The sequence below is a fragment of the Rutilus rutilus genome, assembly GCF_951802725.1.
Source record: "Rutilus rutilus genome assembly, chromosome: 8".
In the NCBI taxonomy this organism is placed as follows: Eukaryota; Metazoa; Chordata; class Actinopteri; order Cypriniformes; family Leuciscidae; genus Rutilus; species Rutilus rutilus.
In genome coordinates, this window is record NC_140222.1 from 5,218,348 (window position 1) to 5,233,788 (window position 15,441).

The window sequence follows — 15,441 nt, forward strand, 5'->3', positions numbered from 1 at the left end:
CACACACACACACACACACACACACACACACACACTCTCTCTCTCTCTCTCACACATACACACACTCACTCACACACTCTCTCTCACACACACGGTCTCAAATACACACACACACACACTCTCTCTCTCTCTCTCTCTCTCACACACTCACACACACACACACACACACACACACTCACTCACTTACTCTCTCTCTCTCTCTCACACACACACACACACACACACACTGTAGAGCAGTCAATATTTTCCGGAGCATCTCGTCCCCGAGGACACAGCAGGCAATCTGCTGAGACTAAGGGCCCGTGCGCTGAAAGAGCCAGTGATTGCATTCGACCGCGGCTTAAAAAGATGTCATACATCAAACGGCACAACAGATAAAACGCCATCCTGGGCGAGTTAATCAGCCGAGTGCTCGCGCCGACACACAAACATTTGTCTCAATATTACGCAGAAGGTCCCTGGCAGCCTCATTCATTAACATGCACAACTGTAAATAACTTTAGTTAACACGATTACAGCGGCACACAAAAAAACAAAGAAAAGGAACAAGAGCGAATGCAACAGATATAAATAAAATGCCCTTGAAGGTTATGTGAACTAGCAATTTATACATCTCAAATATTATTATAATATACTGTAGGCGAAAAACAAAGTGGAAGCTGAAATTGGAACATCACACCGTATTTAACGATAACCACCCCTTCATTTTGACATTTTATGCACCACAACACACTCTTTGAGAAACAACTAGCTTTAGCATTTAGCCTCATTCTCGCTCGATTGATTAACAGTCACTTTCTGAAACTAGCAAATGAAAACAGGCTAAAAACACACCAATCTCAGTCAGGCAGTGCTGACGTTTTCACAGCCATAGAAAACCATTATAAAAAAAAATCAATGGAAATACAACTTATTTTAACCCCCACTACGAATACGACAATAATGTGACTTCATAAGGTCAGAAAATACACTTTATAAGGCACAGAATGATTGAATGGCTAGCGGTTCAGCTCAGTGATGCTAATCGACATTTTATCACTTAAAGGAACAGTTTACCAGAATTCACTTTGACTTTCTTTCTTCTGTCGAACACAAAAGATGTTAAACTGAACATACAGTAGCATTTAAAAGTTTGGGGATGGGTTATAAGTCTCACCAAAGCTGCATTTATTTGATAAAAATACAGAAAAACAGTGAAATATTATAACAGTTCTGTTTTCCATGTGAATATCTAGTAAAATGTAATCTAATCCTGTGATCAAAGCATCATTACTCCAGTCTTCAGTGTCACATGATCCTTCAGAAATCAGTATAATATGAGATCTGATGCTCAAGAGACATTATGATTATCATCAATGATGAAAACTATTTTTTTTGCAAACCATTTTTCAGTATTCTTTGATGAACAGAAAGCTTATTACCGTTTAATGCGTCCTTGCTGAATAAAGGCGACGAACTCGTATCTATTCCTCACTCAAAGCTATCACACTTCAGTCCTGTGACCGACTTCCTATTACAGTTTTTCACACAATTTTGCAAACTAGGCTGGTTTTATCAAAATACTTAACAAAACCACACACCCAAACTGCAAAATACCAAATATATCCTGCAAAATGAAGCACTGCAACCAAAACTACACATAGCATTATCAAAATCAAACTTTTGCACGAAATGGCGCACACTTCCTTCATATTAGCAGATTTTTGTGTAACCAACTACACACTGTTGGGGCGTAATGAAAAGCACTCTCATCTTTAGTATGCTTTGCCATAATACTAAAATAGTTCAAATTTCTGAAGAATAGAAAATTCTTCAGATTGTTCACATGCACAGAAATATTTGCAGATACACACACACACACACACACACACACACATGCTGTTGAAACATTTATTTTTTTATTTTTCACCGAACAAGTCAAACTAAATATTTACACTGGACTGAACACAAATATGCTCAAAAAAACTTAACTGAAAAAGATTGAAGTGTTAACAGTTAAGCATTGAGGTGTTTGGTCAGGTGACACATGTGTCGGCCAATCAGATCATGGAGTGTCATTTTGAATGGCAGTGTTTTGAAATGGCAATCATGTGACTTTATGTCAGATTGTGTGTGTGTGTGTGTGTTATGCAGAGAACCGTGTTCAGTGTTTTTTTTAAAAAGTGCCATTTTGAATTGCAAAATGTGTGTAAAGCAGAAAATGTGTTTAGACTTTTGGAGACTTGAGAAGAGGTTTTGCTCTCTGTGTGTCAGTTTAAATAATTGTGCTGTGCATGTCATTTTAGTGTGTTAGCAACTGGAAAAAACTGTAAGGGTTTTAGAGCTAAACCATTTACTTTCATTTTAAGGAAAAGAGCAGCTTGAACATTCTTCGAAACATCTCATTTTGAGCTCTACAGAAGAAAGAAAGCCATACTGGCTTTGAAAGACAATTGTAATTGTCAGAAATGTCATTTTCAGGGTGACTGTTGCTAAAAACATGTGTATTTTGGATAAAAAGCCATATGCTAAATGACTACTTCTTCCTGAAATCGGAGCAGACTGCAAAAATGCAATTTATTTACCTCAGTTTGGGTGTTTGAACATCTTTTGTCAACATAATACTGCGGTCCATCTCTGTCGACATCTTTAAAAATGGCTTTCGACAGCGCCGTCTCTGACACTCCGACAAACCCTTGACAAAGCCCCATCCATCTTGTGTTTTTCTCCAAGGAAACACATCAGGCCTGGGCTACGCCGTCTGAGTGAATTCCAGCGGCTCCAGTGACACGGAGGAATGTTTATCAGCTCACAAGAGCATGATGGGAGGCAGCGGTGAATTACATTCTGGTCAATATGGAGACACAATAGCGGCACTCAAGGCTCATGACCTCTCGTCCGCCCCTCGCTCGCTTAATGAGACCGTGGCCTTTTGTGGGTGTCGAAATACACCATCCCTCTTTATTTGTCCTTCGCCTCCTTTTGAGGCGTCTAACCATCTTTGGGTGTTTTTTTCTCAGCACTTTTTAGCTTATTATCTCCAGGCATCGGTTAGAAGTAGGGGTGTACACATGACGGTACCTCAGTATGTACCTCGGTATTGAAGATACAGTTCTGTTTTTGTGTATGTGTGTTTAAATAAATTATATTATAAGTACAATTTTCTTAAAAAATAAATAAATAAAATATCTTAAGCACTTAATTACACATCACTGTAATAGTAAAGGTTACAATTGACAACAGAGCCCAAATTATTAAATTCAGTGGCTATTTATTTTTAGATAAATAAAACATGTACCGTAAATTGCACATGATTTTGCATTAACTTCTAAATTGAATTATAAAGTTCATTTTCTACTCCAATTAATTTTTTAAATAATCATTTACACAGTCGCTGTCATATCTTGTTTTCATGACAAATTTATTTAAAGCCCCCCTGTAGTCAATCATTTTATCCCTTAAACTTTGATCAACAAAATTATGTATTTAAATGTTTTTTCCTTGAAAAAAAATGCCTTAAAAAAGCTTGAATGTAACTCGACACCCTTGCCTCATTTAGTATGCGCAGTTCTATGAATATGCAAATGAGCCCCGCCTCCACTCACTCACTCAGCTCAGAGATCCACTGGTTGACGATCACACGTTGATCTGATTGGTTACAAGGTAGTTTGTGACGTCAGAAACACCAGCGATTTCAAAGCGTGTTTTTGAGACTGTCTTTGGTTCACTGCAGTTTTAAGGAGGAAATACTCAGCAATGGTGTCGACTTATGAATTTACACATGGTTTAAGCATATTAAAAACACCACATAGACACATAAACAACATTAAAAGCTGCATTTTCACCACAGGGGGACTTTAAACACACATTAAACATTATTAGCCCAATCATTATATTTACTAACCTGTTAGTATAGTTCATATATGAAATGCTTCTCTCTAGAGTTCATTTCTCTAGCGAACTAACCTGCTGTCGACACTAAATGCCTGAGGTAAATGTAAAAAAATATTCTCAAGCTGTTTTATTGATATCTTTCCACAGTTGAGAGATGTAAACATAGAGCGATCTTCTCTTCTTCTGCGCTTTTTACTGTTAGCAAACAGCATTGCATTACCGCATGCGCCCCCTTCTGGATTGGAGTGTGGATCGCGACTGCATGCACCAAACCGTGACGTCCGTACTGTACGCTTCGGGACAAATATATGTACTTTGAAGGGTTCTGCCTATGTAGACAGTAGACAGCAATTCAGCCCACTCGGTTTTGGTACAGATTTCTTTAAACACAAAAACGGGGGCAGAGAGGAAAGTAGAGGCCAAGATGCCCAAAGGCTCATCTTAAGAAATGTTCTCATCTATGAACAGGGCAGATAATGCTGTCTCTGAATTATTAATTAGCAGACAACAAGGAGTCAGAGTCGCTGGGAATTATCTGAAGAAAGGTCAATTCAGGGTCTCCACTCACCAGAAGCAAGACACCCGCTCTCTCTCTTTCTCCGTCTCGCTGCCAGAACAAACTGCAGCCGTTGGGATGCTGGTCACCAGGGTGAAGAATATCCCTCTCCTTCATGAATAGCGCATCTTAAATGTTCAGAGACAGACTGGATTTGCAGAGGAATACGTAATCACTTCTCTTGCAGAGCAAACCGCAACCATTCAAACTACTCAACCTTTTCTTGGAACGGCTGAATTCGGTGGATTACAAAGACGTGGAACTAATGCAGTGTTGGGGAAGTGAAACTAGCTTGCCATGTTGGAGCGACTCAATGCAGAGTGCAGCTAAGCTACTCTTTGTTACAAACAAAAACATGGCTAACTATTTGCTGTTAAAAAGAAAGCTATTTAAGAGAGAAACCACCTAAATAGGAAAGTAGTTAGCCTAACTACATGCTAACATTAAGCAGCTAACTACTGTGGGCTATATGCATTAGAAAGAATGCCATTTAAGAGAGAAACAATCTGAAAAGGGAAGAAGTTAGCTAAACTACAAGCTCGCATTAAACAGCTAACTATATGCTATTAGAAAAAAAAGCTATTTATGAGAGAAACAATATGAAAAGGGAGGTAGTTCGCTAAACTACGAGCTAACGTTAAGCAACTAACTATATGCTAACACAAAGAATGCTAATTAAGGGGGAAACAACCTGGAAAAAGTGGTATAGTTAGCTAAACCACATGCTAACAAAAAGCAGCTAACTAAAAAGAATACTAATTAAGAGGGAAACTTGAGAAAAGGGGGAAATAACGCTAATGAATTGTGTTGAGGAAAGCTAAAAGCTAACAAAGAGTGGGCTAATTATATGTTTCTAAAAAGAATCATATCTAACATTTTTACAAAATATTTATGTAACAAAAACCACAATTCATTAAACAAATAAATACATAAATAGCAGTATTGAAATAAATACTCGTTTTGCTAGTCTGCAACACGATCCAAGTAGCAAAGACTTGTTAGCGCTAAACTGCATCATTGTTTTGATTTAGCTAGTCCTGTTCGCCAACACTGTAAGCAAAGACTGAAAACATATTTATGGATTTTCAACATGAAGGGAGCAACCATATCCCACAGGCTAAGTGCTAGGCACCTTGTCATAGCAACTCCTTTATCTTTATCAAATCATCTTTCTCGCTCTCATGATGAAGTGCTTGGATCAGGTGAGGCTGGGCAGAATGTTTCGGCCCCTCACATCCAACATGACACTTCACATCCATCAAAAACGCAGCAGAAAAGGGGAAAATAATGCTCTCGACCCCTTTCCATTAGCTAAGGCTGTAGCCAGTCAAGCTACTCATCATTAAGCTAGCCAACATTTGTCAACTACAAGCTACATGAAAGATATTTAAAACACAAAAGATGATTTTCAAATGATTTGGCCGTTTTGTCGTTTTTGCATGTTAGTGGCAAAACACTTGAGCTACTGATGCTACTAAAAATGATCATTTTGCTCATTTTAGTTAGCCAGTCCTATATAATGCCAGTAAAGGGGGTTTAGAGACACAAATCTCTATGAAGAGCCAAGGGTGAAGGTTGGGTTGGTTAGCACGATCTAGTTAACCCTAACCGCAACTATTCCATCTGGTTCCATTCCCTGCAAGCAACATATACATAATACTTAAACTACTTATACTTATACCTACTACCAATGCTGGCAAAATGAGCACATTTTAAGTCTTTAAAGTTTTCTGAAGGTTACAAAACAATCACTTTGCACCCATACCTTAAAAAACCCTGGTAATAACACCAAATTTGGCACTCACCAAGTCAAAACCAAATATTTCCTATATGTTTGATTAACATTAATGAAGCAGGCAGCCTATATATATATATAAATTAAGACTGTACCGCACGGATCTAAAATAATGTTACACATCAGATGATTTTCCCCAACAGTAACTCAAATGTTCACTTAAGACGTAACAGATAATGTTTGCGTGAATACTCGCCAAGACAGATATTTTGAAATACTGTAATTCTGTGTATGTGTATATATTGGGATCGCTGGGAGTCTTTGTGCACACGCGTCGGATCTGTCAGTCAGCGTGAGTAAGATCATTTTTCATGGACAAAGGAAAGGTAGTCCTCTCATAAAAACGCACAAATAAAGATACTTTTGGATGTTTAATTGCTATTTGGAGCATTGGGATCGCTAGACGAGGGCTTAATGACCTCATTTCTGTGAAAACCTCAAAATCGATATTTCTCACTTGTTTTGCCTGTAGCTCATAATTATCCCCGTGCGAATCCCGACTCCTTTTGACCAGGACGGGTCACATATTACGGTACCTTAAAAGTGAACTTACATCGTTCCCTGTCTGCTGCCTGTTGAATAGTCAAATTGTGTACTTCTGGGGCGTCATGCATCAGTTGAGCAAACGTTGAGTGAATGGGAACGCGAACAGAGAGCTTTCCACAGGTATTATAGACCTCCCTGTGAAAAGCACACTCATACACACCCTGAAGACGTCCAGAAGATGTACTGCTCCACACTACACAGAAAGAGAAGAATGAGCTTTTTCTCATGGGCACGGACTGTCAATAGCAGAGTCTCTCCCTCTCTCTCTCTCTCTCTCTCTCAAGAGCGCCAGGAGGCCTGCTATCCATCAAACCCTCAATTCCTACAACACAGCGAAAGAGAGAAAATGCAACGTGATGTATGACCCTCTCTCTGATCACTTCTTAAAGACCAAACCTCACCCCGCCGAAGCAGTTTTGTTTTGTAGTTTATCAGTGCAGCAAATGTGCCCGCGTTGTACGCCAAAAAATCTGGATCAAGACTCCAATAGACTCAAACGCCTCAGTAGTTTTGTCAGTCAAATCCATACAGTTCACAACTGGAGGTCAACAACAGCAAACACAACGTCAATTGGCGGAGCTAACAGACCTAGACGGAGTTACCAATAGCTCTTATTTCACACACAATGCATCAAGCTGACACTTCCGACTCCCTGTACATTTCAAGAGGCTTGTTATTTTTTCACGATGACTGATTGTGTTGTTTTGAGCTCGTTAATTAGTCGATGACCCACGGTGTAATTAACTTCACGACGATTTTACTTGGGGAATAGATGCGACTGAACTATCCCTGAGCTTTGTGCTCCAGCTGTGTTGCTGTGAAATCCACTGATGAGGAACTTCAACATATGGACGCGTCCCAAAGTGTACTGTATGATCTTTCATTAACACCCACACTTGTTTGTACTCATAATCAGGGCAATTTGATGCTTTTCAGAACACCGGTGCTTAATTCATTGAGTTGCTGCAAAGCAACAAGCGCTATCCCTGTTCAAGATCAAAGTGAGAGGCTGCTTTTCTTCAGGAACCATTTTCTTTCACCTTCACACTAATGCACATCTACAGCCACAAATCAATGGGGCTTGAATTATGAATCCCCTCGAGGCGTTATTGCGTACCGACACAGCGAGGAAAGTGCAATCGGCCTTTAAGACCGCAGGAAGCACACTGACCACAGCGTGGTCTGATAGGAGGAAGACGAGGAAGATTTAATGTGCCGTACTATTGCATGCATCTCTCGGAGAAGGTTCGGGCTCTGCGTGGGGTGTCTTTGAGGACTTATAGGGGTTTGGTGGGTGTCTAGAGACTGTTGAGTCCAATCCATCGCTCTGAATGATGGCGCCATTGTGTGCACCTGAAACCTGTCACAACAAGGGTAACAATGTCACTGCCTGCATATTTCACAGCAGTATTAAAACACCAGTGACCTTGGACTAAAAATGACGGGAGGGGGTTGTAACCTGAAGCATGTGTGTGCGCTCTGGGGCCAGTCCTGTGACTTTTAAAACGTTCCCTACTGATACCATAATGTTGGAACATCTATGCTAACTATTTTCTGTCATCCTATGCCTTTTACACACACACAAAAAAGGTGTATATCCCTGCTAAAAGAGCATGTGTGGTCTTAGGCAGTTTAAGCTGGTCTAAATGGTCTCCCAGCTTTGTTCGTTGTTTGGCCAGCTGGTCTTCCAATCAGATCACCCCAAAACCCTTTTAAAACTAGCAAATCAGAACATGCTGAAAGACCAGCAAACCAGTTTAAGCTGGTCTAGATGGTCTTCCATCCTTGTTAGTTGGTTTGCCAACTACTATCCCAACTTGATTGCCCCAAAGTCCCTCTAAAACTAGAAAATCAGACCTTGTTGAAAGACCAGCAAACCAGTTTAAGCTGGTCTAGATGGTCTTTTATCCTTGTTAGCTGGTCTTCCAACCTGATAACCCCAAAACACTTCTAAAACTAGCAAATCAGACTAAGCTGTGATTTTTAAAAAATTCTTATATAGTTTTTGCCTCTTTTACAATCTAACAGCTTAAACAGCCACATGGATATAAAGCTACCATAGTAAAATCCAATCTACCAAATCTGCACAATCAAATCTCTCGCCAAATCTCTACCGGTTGTGATATTTCTGTAGTCAAATATAATCAATCCACCTTGACATGCATTAGAGATTTACAAAAACAAGATTTGACAGCAGGGGAAGACGTTTGTCTTCCATCTTACTGCTATCCATTTAACAATATCTGTAGAATATGATTATGCAATGCTATAATTGAATATATTCGGCTCACTCACGGGCAAATGGAGCAATCCGCCATTCTTTCTGATCAGTGCAGCGAAAACATCCCGGCCCAGAATCGATACGGGCATCATACAGCAGCAATCAGAAAAGCACTTTGTCCTGTACTTGTGTTTGTGCCCCATGAATGGAATTATTGATCTACACCAAAGTGCATCGACACAGTGACCAACCGAACCCTCTACTAACTGCAGCATATGCATTCAATACACGAACGGTCAACCGAAGGATAGACGCGAGCGAGATTGTTTTTACTACACAGCAAAGAAATGAAAAGGACAGCAAATTTAAACTTGCATGGTTCCCCCCGAGTGAAAGACAACCGGTGTCTCGTCTAGAGTTTCAAAAGAGATCTAAGCTATACCACAATACAGATGTCTGCAATCACAAAACGTCACCGTGAACTCAAACACTCCGAGACCTTGATTAGCTGTGATTGTGCCACAGTATTATAGACAAATTACTTGTTGCTCTGTGGCTGGTTAGACCATAGTATCCTGAGCTATGAAAGAGCAATATAACGTTCGTCCAGAAGGTCGGAGTGACCTTGAGGGAATCTTCTAGAAGCCGTCACTGCTGTGAGATACGGCAGATCAGGTTGAAAAGTTAAAAGCAGCTAAAGCCCGCTGGAGTGGGTTTGATCTACAGCCGGCCGTTTGATCGGGGAGAGGCACTTCCAAGCGTGAGAGCTCAGAATGGATTGCCTCCTGGCTTTTATAAACAACCATAAATTAGGACAAATTTGTCAAACGAGAAGAGACACAGTGAGTATGGAGTCAAGGCTTGGAGCAGCACAAATAAAAGCGTATCACAACATCTCATCCATTACGCTGTCAGACGAGCGCTGCGGGCATCGTCTCATGACAATATGCAGATATATAGCTCACGATAACAGGCCTGCTGATTTACTGTGACCACAGAGATGTTTACGACCACCTGCTTTACACAAACAAACCAGAGGGGAACAATGCAAACTTTTGCATACGACGACATATCCGTCATGACACATTTGAGAAATCTGTTTGACTTGACAGTAACGCAAAATATGTCATGATTGGTGACACCCGGCGTTGAGCTGTTTAGTAGCTCATTATAATAATGATGAAATGTTATGTGTTTGCATAAGTGTTCTTAGAGTTGTGATGCGGTTGCTAAGTGGTTTCTAATGTGTTCTAGGTGTTGCTGTGTGGCTGCTTAAGTGTTGTAAGATTGGCTATGCAGTTACTAGGGTGTTGCTAGGTGGTTTCTAAGGCATTGTAAAAGTCGCTATGCGCTTGCTAAAGTGTTCTAAGAGTGGCTATGCAGTTGCTAGGGTGTTGCTAAGGTGTTCTAAGAGTTGCTATGTGGTTGCATAAGTGTTCTTAGAGTTGTGATGCGGTTGCTAAGTGGTTTCTAATGTGTTCTAGGTGTTGCTGCTTAAGTGTTGTAAGATTTGCTATGCAGTTACTAGGGTGTTGCTAGGTGGTTTCTAAGGCATTGTAAAAGTCACTATGCGCTTGCTAAAGTGTTCTAAGAGTGGCTATGCAGTTGCTAGGGTGTTGCTAAGGTGTTCTAAGAGTTGCTATGTGGTTGCATAAGTGTTCTAAGAGTGGCTATTCAGTTGCTAGGGTGTTGCTAAGGTGGTCTAAGAGTTGCTATGTGGTTGCATAAGTGTTCTAAGAGTGGCTATTCAGTTGCTAGGGTGTTGCTAAGGTGGTCTAAGAGTAAGTGTTCTAAGAGTGACTATGCGGTGACAAGGATGTTGCTGTGTTCTAAGAGTTGATATTCCATTTACTACCGTGTTCTAAGGTTGGCTATGCGGTTTCTAGGGTGTTGCTAAGTTGTTCTAAGAGTTGCTATGTGGTTGCGTAAGTGTTCTAAGACTTGCTATGCGGATGCTAAGGTGTTTATAGGTGGTTTCTAAGGTGTTCTAATAGTTGCTATGTGGTTGCATAAGTGTTCTTAGAGTTGCCATGCGGTTTCTAAGGTGTTGATAGATGGTTTCTAAGATGTTATAAAAGTCGCTACACGCTTGCTTAAGTGTTCTCAGAATGTTTATGAGGTTTCTAGGGTGTTGCTAAGGTGTTCTAAGAGTTGCTATGTGGTTGCGTAAGTGTTCTTAGAGTTGCTATGCGGTTTCTAAGGTGTTGATCGGTGGTTTCTACGATGTTATAAGAGTCGCTACGCGCGTTTATGAGGTTTCTAGGGTGTTGCTAAGGTGTTCTAAGAGTTGCTATGTGGTTGCGTAAGTGTTCTTAGAGTTGCCATGCGGTTTCTAAGGTGTTGATAGATGGTTCCTAAGATGTTATAAAAGTCGCTACACGCTTGCTTAAGTGTTCTCAGAGTGTTTATGAGGTTTCTAGGGTGTTGCTAAGGTGTTCTAAGAGTTGCTATGTGGTTGCGTAAGTGTTCTTAGAGTTGCTATGCGGTTTCTAAGGTGTTGATCGGTGGTTTCTACGATGTTATAAGAGTCGCTACGCGCTTGCTTAAGTGTTCTCAGAGTGTTTATGAGGTTTCTAGGGTGTTGCTAAGGTGTTCTAAGAGTAGCTATGTGGTTGCGTAAGTGTTCTTAGAGTGGATATGCGGTTGCTAAGGTGTTGATCGGTGGTTTCTAAGATGTTATAAGAGTTGCTACGCGCTTGCTTAAATGTTCTCAGAGTGTTTATGAGGTTTCTAGGGTGTTGCTAAGGTGTTCTAAGAGTTGCTATGTGGTTGCGTAAGTGTTCTTAGAGTTGCTATGCGGTTTCTAAGGTGTTGATCGGTGGTTTCTACGATGTTATAAGAGTCGCTACGCGCTTGCTTAAGTGTTCTCAGAGTGTTTATGAGGTTTCTAGGGTGTTGCTAAGGTGTTCTAAGAGTTGCTATGTGGTTGCGTAAGTGTTCTTAGAGTTGCTATGCGGTTTCTAAGGTGTTGATCAGTGGTTTCTAAGATGTTATAAGAGTCGCTACGCGCTTGCTTAAGTGTTCTCAGAGTGTTTATGAGGTTTCTAGGGTGTTGCTAAGGTGTTCTAAGAGTAGCTATGTGGTTGCGTAAGTGTTCTTAGAGTGGATATGCGGTTGCTAAGGTGTTCTAAGAGTTGCTGTGCAGTTAGTAGGGAGTCAAAAGGGCCTTAAAAGATTCCTCAATACCAAATTTCTACACTTAGAGTTTATTTAAATGCATCTGGTAAGTTACATGAACATACCTGCATTGTAACCACAAAACCGCTTTGCATATTTCCCTGCATACTTGCATAATACAGTGGGGCCTCGTGAATATTCAGCAGGATTTCTGATGTTGGTAATTGCTCTCCAGCACTGAGGATAAAAACAATGATAGCGGGGATCGTGAATGAGATCTGGCTTATCGAGGAACACGCAGCAGGAGACCACTGGTGCCGGTTCATAATCACACACTGTCAAACAAACTGAAATTACTGCATAACTGCATCTATACACCTGCATTTATCTATTGCATAATTAAGATTTCGTATCGACGAGGCTTTTGAAGCCGAGGAATCGCTAGAGCGCTTTCTGCTTCACCGCAGCATCCAATTTCCCCGGGTTTTGATTGGGACTCGTTAAAACGGAAGGTTCCAGAACGTTTCAGATCTTCAGCGAGGGAGATGACAAGCCAGTGAGCCCTGAAAGAGAATAAAACTCCAGAGAGAACTGCAAATAGATGCGAGGGGAAGAAGAGAGGAAGTCATGAGAAGAAACGATACGCCAAGGAAAACTGGAGGAGCAAGTTTCACATCTGCCCTGTAAAGCTGCGGATTCACGCGGTGATTAAAGTCTGCGGCGTCAGCTGTGACGTCTATTGCTCAACCAGCACGAGAATCGTCCTGAGAATGAAGGCGAGGTAAAAAACAATATCAGACTGTATCAGAACATCAACCAAATATATTCAATATGTTGTACTTTTGGGCAACTTGGTGTAGATGATGATGATGATGATGATATTTATTTCAAACCTGCACACTAATTTTCTCACAAATCAACATAACAAACAACATAACAGACAAATTATACAAGTGCATGGTTTGAAAAGGAGGTGGACGAAGCAAACGCTTATATGATTCCAAACGATATATGATAAGCAAACGCTTATAGATCATTCAGGAAATATGTAAAATAAACTTTGTAAGATAGTATAATATGACACTGACAGCCTAGTTTTCACAGAATTACAATACGCCATTAATTCTCTTTAGATACTACAATACAAACTTAAAAAAAAATAAAAAAAAATAATAATAATAATAATAAAAATAAAAATAAAAATAATAATAATAATAATAATAATAAATATATATATATATATATATATATATATATATATATATATATATATATATATATATATGTATATGTGTATATAAACAATTAAATGATTAAAAAAAGATTACAAATTAAAAATACATAAATAAATACAAAAAATATATATAAATAAGTAAATAAAACAGATAAATACAAACTAATAAATAAATACAAACATTTATATGTAAATGAAACAAACAAACAATTATTAAAATAAATAAAATAACAATAAATAATAAATAAATAAATAAATAAAAAAGTAATAAATAAATCCAGGTAAAAATATAAATATATGAATAATTAAATAAATAATAAAACTAATAAATACAAATTTAAATATGTAAATAATTAAATAAATAAAAATAAATAAAAAGATAAAAATGGATAACAATAAATAATAAATACAAACATAAATATAAATATGTACATAAATTATATAAATGAATGAATGAATAAATAAAACCTAATAAATAAATAAAGCAAGCAATCTCTGTCAACCTAAAAAGCATCTAAGTGCTTCACTTGAAACTCAATTTCATCAAAATACCCGTTAAGTCGTCTATAAGATGATGTGTGTGTGGTTTGCGGTTAACTATTAATTAAACCAGGCTATTGTTATATGTTAGACTATGAGCTGTTCAGACGCTCCAGACGTCCTCTAGTAAACAGAATCACAATGTCGCATCAGCGCATGAATTAAACAGCAGCTCTTTCCTCAGGAGAAGCACAAGCTCTTATCCCGAGTAATAAACCACCGTCTCCGTCACTTCTTCTCCGCCGGCCGGAGCAGAGCCACAAAAAACATTCATTCCCTTTAAATGGATCTGAGCATCCCGACTCAAGCTGAAGATCCACTGAACAAAACACTGCTCGAGCAAAAGGCTTTCTAGGCCACTGTAATCCACACAATCTCATTCATTAATGGGATCATATCACAGAAAAACGGATTTTGTATTCCTCTGCAGTCTATGCAAACATAACAATGATGTCACGACTCATTACCATGCATTTGCATATCATATTATGAACACATAGAAAGAGCATCTTGTTTTTTTGTTGTTGCGATGTTTCCAAAAGTATTTTTTTTTCATTAATTTCTTCCCTTTTTATTGCATAATATGCATATATATGCAAATATTTAAGTATTTTGAGAGCGTAGACGTGATTACGTCATTTGCGGTGCTTCATGGGAGTGGGCGGAGCTAACAAGATATTTTGGCGCATGTTGTGATTTTCAGCTCTCTGATTGGTGGAATTTCCTGCATAGCATTATAGGTAATGTAGTTTTCCCACCAGGAATTCTGCTGTTAAAACGATTATTTTAGGAATAAGCTGAAATAATGCGTCAGAAGCAAACACCATCGTTTAACAACCTCGTCGCTCGCAGTAAAAACGTATCGTTAAAAATCATCGTTAAAAATCTATTTCCCTACGGAAAACCTGAATGTAGTTTTTACTTCCAGAACCAGACTGGTACACGCTATTCTTTTCAGCAACTGAAAGTTGAAAGTTAGCCAATCATATTTAAAGGTACAGTAGCGTGTTTCCAGGAGTCAAAATTAGCAAAAAAATGCTCATGAAACACTAACAAATTGCTTATTCTGGAGTAGGAAAGTTCGCAAAAACACCAAAAGTTGACATTTGGTAGGAAATTATGGAAGCTTGTTTCCGCCACTGAATAATAAATAAATAATAATAATTGCGACTCACAATTCGGACTTTTTTTCTCACAATTGCGACATATCAAGTTAGAATTGTGAGAAATAAAGTCGCAATTCTGAGAAATAAAGTCGCAATTGTGTGTTATAAAGTCAGAATTGTGAGATATAAGTCGCAATTGCGAGAAAAAAAGTCAGAATTCTGACTTTAAATCTCGCAATTCTGAGATGTAAACTCGCAATTGTGAGATAAAAAGTCGCAATTATCTTTTTAAATGTTTTATTTTGTGGCGGAAACAGGCTTCCATAGGAAATAAATAAGACAATGCTTAAAAAAAATTAAAATACAGTATTATAAGAGTTTGCAACTGAACTACATTTAACACAGAGCATTTTGCTTCAGTCACATGACGGATGTCCAAGTGAAACTGGATAT

At 38.9% G+C, this 15,441-nt stretch overlaps 1 protein-coding gene across 6 annotated transcripts in view; it reads right to left on the bottom strand.

Annotated features, from left to right (window-relative positions):
- ptprsa (protein tyrosine phosphatase receptor type Sa) overlaps positions 1–15,441 on the bottom strand; it is a 212,311-nt gene that overhangs the window by 182,147 nt on the left and 14,723 nt on the right. The window contains exons 1-2 of one of the 6 annotated variants that reach the window (XM_084415704.1): positions 9,066–9,092; positions 7,992–8,130 (exon numbers count right to left, since the gene is read on the bottom strand). The exons of the other annotated variants lie outside the window; for them this stretch is intronic. The gene's annotated coding sequence lies outside the window, so the exon portion shown is untranslated. Of the gene's footprint in view, positions 1–7,991; positions 8,131–9,065; positions 9,093–15,441 lie in introns of those variants that run through there. 6 annotated transcript variants of the gene reach the window in all.